The following is a 7,597-nucleotide window of genomic DNA, read 5'->3' as shown; positions in this document are numbered from 1 at the left end:
ATTAAATAAATTAAGAGAAGTTTTCTAAATTAATAAATAACATGTAGGTTATGTGAAGGGTTGGAAGACTATATATACGGCTATGCTATGGACTAATTTCATATCAAGAGTGAATGAAGAAAATAGTTAAAAGCAAAGAGTGTTGTGTGAGAGAGTGAATTCAATAATATTCCTAAATACTTGAGAAATTTCGGGCCAAAGAAAGGTGTTCTTCTGGTGGAGCTTTGGGCTTGAACACTTTGTGCAGAAGCTGTTCTAGCCATACAACATTTGTTGGGCTGTTGTATCCTGGGGAGACAAGTCAGAGAAGGTCTGCACCGGTTACAAAGATTAGCCAACCAAGGGCTTGAATCTCCTTAAAGAGAGCGAGTGCCGCGCCTCAGTCCAAATAGTGTTTTTTTTTTTTTTTTTTTTTTTTTTTTTAAAAAAACCCAAACCCGACCCTATTCTTTATTAGGTCGGGTAAAACCTGATCCATTAGGATCGGGCCGGGCTGGGTACCCGCGGGTCGGGCAAAAATTGCCATCCCTATCTAAAGGGCGCATTATCAAATTGGCGTTCGTTGTCCAAGATAAGTACCTTAGGAATTTCGAAGTGGCATATTACATTCTTCCAGAAAAAGTTTTGAACATTTCTCATAGTGATTCTCACCACGGGCTCCGCTTCCCCCCGTTTTGTAAAGTAATCAATTCCTATTATTAAAAACTTCATTTATCCTGTCCCCATGGGAAAGGGACCCAAAATGTCAAGTCCCTACTGGACAAAGGGCCAAGGGGCCACCATTGGAGTAAGATACTCTGATGGTTGCCTAGGTATGTTGTTATACCTTTGACACTTATCACATGCTTTAACATAAGCTTTAGTATCTGCTTGCATAGACGGCCAGTAATAATCTACACTGACCATCTTGTAGACGAGGGATCTGGCCCCTGAATGGTTTCCACAAGCCCCTTCATGGACATCTTTCAGGACATAAAGAGACTCGTCTGGATTCAAACACCTTAGCTAGGGTTGAAAAAAACCTCTTTTGTATAACACCTCATCCTTAAGGACAAACCTCGTTGCCCTTACCCTTAGCTTCCTTACTTCTTCTTTATCCTCTGGGAGGAGTCCGTCTTTTAGATAAGAGACGATTGGAGTGATCCAATTGAATACTCCGTCTATCTGATACTTTTGGAATGTCAATACTTAGGATGTACTAGATTTTGATTTAATCACTCATCACTTCATCTGCAGATGCTGTCTTGGCTAAGACGTCAGCTTCCATATTATCCTCCTTTTATATCTACTGAAATTGAGCTATTGTGAAGCCTTTAATGCACTGCTTGACTTTGCCCAAGTATTGCTTCATTCATTTCTCCTTAGCTTTACATGTTTTATTTATTTGGCCCATTATTAACTGCAAATCTTCCTAGATGAGGACAGAGTCTACTCCAAGTGATCTAGCTAACTGCAAGCCCTCTAATAGGGCTTCATATTCAGCTTCATTATTGGTTGTTTGAAATTATAGACCAACTGCATACTCCAGATGATCCCTTTTTGGTGAGTATAAAACTATTCCAATTCCTCCTACATGCTGTATGGACGAGCCATCCACATGGACGACCCACTGCCTTGCCCCCTATTCTTCATCTTGCTTACTACTAGCAAGAGTAAATTCAGCAATTAAATCTGCTAGGACTTAAGCATTTATTGCTTCTCTTGATTTGTATCGCAAATCAAACTCACTAAGTTCTACTGCCCACTAGATTAGAAGTCCAGCGGCCTCCAGCTTATTCATGGCCTTCTTTAGTGGGTGGTTTGTCAAGACATTGATCACATGAACTTGAAAATAAGCCCTGAGCTTCCTTGCTGCTGTCACCAATGAAAATGCAAGCTTTTCCATGAGTGGATATTGTTCTTCTGCTCCACTTAAAGCTTTGCTAATGTAGTAGATGGGTTTCTATCTCTTCCCCTCCTCCTTGATCAAGGCTGAACTTACTACATAAGGGGATACTGCTAGGTAGAGAGACAATTCTTCTCCAGATTTAGACGGGCTTAACAGCGTCATTGAAGCGAGATAAGCCTTTAAGCCTTCAAACACTCGTTGGCACTCATCCGTCCATTCAAATGTTTTTCTTAACACTCTGAAAAATGGTAAATATTTGTCAATAGCTTTTGAAACAAACTTGTTAAGGGTAGCTATTCGTCTAGTGAGGCTCTAGATGTCTTTGGCATTCTTTGGGGGCTCTATGTTTAGAATTGCTTGGATCTTATCAGGGTTTGCTTCAATTCCTATTTGGGAAACCATGAAATCAAGGAATTTCCTTGATGCAACTCTGAAGACACATTTGCTTGGATACAACTTTATCTTGTATCGTCTAAGTGTGTCAAAGGTTTCCTGAAGGTCGTCCAAATATTGCATCTCCTTCATGCTCTTAACCAACATGTCATCAAATACTTCAACGTTTCGCCCAATTTGTATACAAAACATATGGTTAACAAGCCACTAGTAGGTGGCCCCTACATTCTTCAGGCCAAATGACATCATTTTATAACAAAACAAACCTTGGCTTGTAATGAAAGATGTTTTCTCTTGATTTGCCTCATCCATCTTAATCTGGTTGTACCCTGAGAATGCATCCATGAAACTTTACAACTGGTGTCTAGCCGTTGAATTCACCAACTGATCAATGCGTGGAAGAGGATAGCTATCTTTTGGGCATGCCTTATTTAAATCTGTGAAATCCACATATATCCTCCATTTGCCATTGGCCTTTTTAACCATCACTACATTAGCTAGCCAATCAAGGTAATAAACTTCACGTATGAACTCTGCGGTGACTAACTTATGGACTTCTTCCTTGATGGCGTTATCTCATTACGGGTGACAAACAGGTTTGTAGGACGGGGACACATTTAGATGATGAGTAATCACACGGGGATCAATTACAGGCATGTCTTTATGGCTCCAAGCAAAAACATATGTATTATGTTTAGGGAACCTAACAAGTTCCTGCTTCATCTTCTCCTCCGTACTTGTTCCAATCCTAGTAAACTTCTCTGGGTTAGACTCGTCCAACGATACATCTTCCAACATTTCAATTAGCTCCGCCAACATTCTTTTTTCTTCAATTCTCAATGTTTGCATCTGCTCGTCCATGGCCATCATTGCTAGATTACATTCTCTAGATGTTAATTGATCTCCTTGCACTTCTCACTTCTCCAATGCCATACTCTATTGGGAACTTCATAGATAAATGATAAGTGGACATTGCAGCCTTCCAACTATTCAAAGTTGGTCGTCCAATAATGGCATTATATGAAGATGAACAATCTATAAGAAGGAAATTCACTTCCTTATTGATTTATTGTGGGTAAGACCCTACCATGACTAGCAGAAAGATGGTGACCATTGGTAAAACCTTCATTCATTCAAACCCAATCAATGACACGTTTACTGGACGAAGTAATTTTTTGTTAATCCTCATCTGTTGGAAGGTTGGATAATAGAGAATATCTGCTGAACTCTCATTATCTATTAATGCTTTTCTAGTTGTATAATTTGCAATCGTTCAAGTAATGACAATCGCATCATTATGGGGATGGTGTAATCGTCTTACATCTTCGTCTGTAAAAGTAATGGCGGGTTTGTCTTCTCTGATTATCCTCAGTGGTTGTCCAAATATTTGAACATTCTGGACTTCACTGAGGTAGGTGTTTTTTGCTTTGGATGAGCTTCCTGTTGATGTACCTTCTACAATGATCCTTATTTCTCCGAGCGGTGGGCATGCTGGTTCCTCTACTTTGCCTTTTATTGGCTGTCTCTCGTCCTTGTGGTCTCGCCCAAGAAAATTCTTTAACTTTCTTTGCCTAATAAAAGCTTCAATCTGTTGCTTCAAATCATAGCACTCGTCTATGTCATGTCCACGGTTGCAATGAAAAAGACAATACTTGCTTTTATTCTGCTTACTAGGATCTCTTTTTATTCTCTCGGGCCATTTCAAGGATGGATCATCTTTGATCTGCATTAACACTTGATCAAGCGGAGTATTCAATGGAGTATAGTTAGAATATCGTCCTGAAAACGACCCTGCTTTCTTCCTATCACAATCCTTTTTCTCCCCTATTTTGGCTTTCTTTGGATGAGGATCTTGCTCTGGATGGTGTATATAACCATTCTCCCTTCTTCTTGGCAATAATTGCGTCTTTTGCATTCATGAAACTTTGGGCCGAATGTATCAATTCAGCCATCGTCTAAGGCTCCTAGTTGTACAACTTGTGAATGAATAGGTCTGAACTAACTCCATTGTAGAAAGCTGCCAAGAGGATCTTGTCATCCATCTAGTCCATCAACAGAGCTTCTCTGTTAAAACGATTGATAAAGTATGCAGGCTTTCATTTTCTCCTTGTTCTATGTTCAACAGGCTAGACAAGGATCACTTTTGCGTTTGTCCCCTAACAAAGTTGTTGATGAACAACTTACATAACTCCTGAAACGAGGTTATGGTATTTGGCGGTAGCTTATTGAACCAAACTCTAGCTAGGTCTTTCAAGGTGGTAGGAAAGGCCCTACACATGATCTCATCTGGAACACCTTGGAGATGCATGGTTGTTGTGAACGTAGCAATATGATCACAAGGGTCATGTGTCCCATCATATGAGTTTAGGGTAAGCATCTTGAACTTGGACGGTAAGGGATGACTTGTAATGGACGCAGTAAAGGGGGAATCAGTCTTGTGGATGAAATCATCCACATAGTTTGCTTTTCTTATGGAATCCTTCATCTCTTCCATAGCTCTTTTCATCTAGTCCAGCTCCCTCTCCAACTGTGGTACTCTACGAGTGACAGTGCCTCTGGCCTGGTCTCCTTCTACATTATTATCAGCCCCTTCGTTCTCTACATTTTAACCTCGTTCTCCACTATGCTGCTAATGACGTTGTCTATTAACTTCTCTAGTTAACTCCTAGTTCTGCTGTGTCAATTCTGCCATTGCTACTGCCATGGACTGTAACTGTTACTGGACAGTCATGGTAGTTGGTGGTACACAATTTGGGTGACTAGAGGCATTTCTACTCTCTTGGTGTCCTGGACTAGTGGCCATTGACCTAGTCCGAACCATGCAGCCATTTTGTCTTGGAAAGGGCAAAGAAGTTAATACTTAGAAACTTTTTTCTTTCCCACAAATGGCACCAACTGATGATACTTGAAAATCAGTAGACTAGAATGCTTCGGACTATGGTGATGGCTATGAATCCTGAAAAGAAAGAAAGAAAGAAATATCAAAGGTGACCGGTGTGACTCGGCCAAAGACCCTCCAACGGTTAAGTTAGTTTTTTCTCTAGGATACAAGAATGGAAAATAGTGAATGGTTAGAACTTACCTTTGGTAGATGAGACCTGCTCCTTTTATAAAGAGTTTGACGTGGGTTTACATGTTTGGGATCCATCACCATCGTGGGTGATGTTGGTGGTTAATGAAGAAAATGGGGTATGTGGAACAAAGTGCATGGAATTCCTTCCACGTACCAAGCAACGTGTCATGTTTTGCTTATGTAGAACCTTTGGAGAATTTCTTGTAGAATTTACGAAGTACAATTTGATCATCCATGGGTATGGTTGGACGACAACCAAGGACGAGCTATACTTAGTTGATCCCCATCAATTTATAAATGAAAATTGTAATACTTATTAGTACCTCGTGAGGTATTATTATTTGTCCAACCTAAATTCTGCACCCTTTAAGTTTAGGTGAATTGTACAACACCCATTTATTGCCACTTATAAAACTGACACAATTTTCATATGCAATACAACATCGTTTTATTTTATTTTAAAAAAATTTTATAAGTTGTATTGGATACAAAGACTAATTTCACAAAAAATGTTAATATTAAGGAATTAAATAAAAAATACAAAAGAAAAACAAAATTATAGGGATAAATTGACAGTTCACCCTAGACTAAGTGAATGTCAAAAATTACTTATGAGAGCTTTTATTTGAAAATGGAGGCCCTACAAAACAAGTTTTGACCATTATAATTATTTAGAAAGCATAATCAATTAAACTACTAATAAGATAAATGTCACACAAAAACAAAGTTAGATTATCTTTAGATATTAAAGCTTAAAAACTTTGAACTTAAGCTCCTCTTGTGTAAATAGTCTGAAATTTATTTGTAAGTTTAAAACAAAGAAGAAAAGGGCATGAATAGCCTAAAAAATTCAATTGTTGATACTGAAATTTCCTTATTTTTTTATGCTTCTATTTATATAAGGAATAACATATGTTTGTGGGTTCAAATAAAAGATAAATATTTATTTTCATGTTTATGTTTATTTTTATGATATTTTTGTTTGATTGTTATATTCACATAATCATAATAAAATAATTCTTAATTAATATATTCGTTTCCCTTTTCGTTCTTTTAAATTATGTATAAAAATAAACAAATAAGTTGGCATTTATTAGTTGTTTGATATCCTTCATTACATGCAAGGCATGACAATAAACATCCAAAGCAAAATAAATAAATTATAATTATTTTACTGGATCGAATTAAATTAAATTAAATTATGAAATGTAATAATTTTTTTTAAGATTACAATATAACATTATATCCAATAACAATAACAACTTAACACTTGTGATTATTTGTAAAAATGTTGTATATATATCTTATTCTCATTCACACATTTCTCTTATTTTCTTGTAATCTTCATCTTCTTCTTTTGCACCATCTCTCTCTTTCTCCCTGTAATACGGTAACTGAGCTCTCTCTCTCTCTCTCTCTCTCTCTCTGTAAACTCAAAACCAATTCCAATCCAAAATCAATCCCCAAATCATTGCAATTTGTTTGAGGTGAGGCCAAGATTCTACGATGTTCAATTAGTATTCGGTTTAGATTTCTGCACTTATCTTTCTTCCAGTAGTTATGTTTGTATGGTTCAAAAAATTAACACAAAAATAAAGCAAACTACTTTTGTTCTTGCTTGATTTGATAGTTTGTTATGTCTGTTAAAACAATTCTCAATTTGTCTAAGTCCTCCCTTACCACAATTGCCTCATTCAAGAATTTAGGTGCTGCAATGGGGTTCCTTTCTGGGCCACTCTTTGGCGTTCTTCCAACATGGCTAATCATAGGACTATTAGCCTTGTTTAATTTCACTGGCCATCTTTTCATCCACTTGGTTGTGAGTCAAAGAATATTGACGCTTAAAACGCATGAAAGGTTTTCCTAACAGCATTGGGTGGGGCTTCGCAAATTTTTTCATCTTCAGCTGCAACAATTATATCATGTAACTTTCCAAGAAATAAGTCCCTATTGAGAAGCGGTTGTTGAAACCAAGGCATTCTGCACTTATTGAATCTGCTTAGCATTGACTCATTCCACCAATTATTTGTTCAACCGCGTTCTCTAACATTCCCATGGTTTCAAGAAATTAAATTATTACAAAAAAAAAAAAAAAAAAAAATTGAAAGGTGTACAACAATTGAAAGAACCATAAATAGTTAAAGGCTCCCACCCAAACTCAAAATTAGAAAGGTGTATAACAATTAGAAGCTATACTGATGCTTTAATCATTTGTGCTTGTTAATTAATTTTATTTTCGTCAC

Source organism: Quercus suber, unplaced genomic scaffold (genome assembly GCF_002906115.3).
Source record: "Quercus suber isolate HL8 unplaced genomic scaffold, Cork oak 2.0 scaffold_130, whole genome shotgun sequence".
Taxonomy (NCBI): Eukaryota; Viridiplantae; Streptophyta; class Magnoliopsida; order Fagales; family Fagaceae; genus Quercus; species Quercus suber.
The sequence above is the reverse complement of the archived record's forward strand: the minus strand, read 5'-3'. Positions refer to the sequence as shown.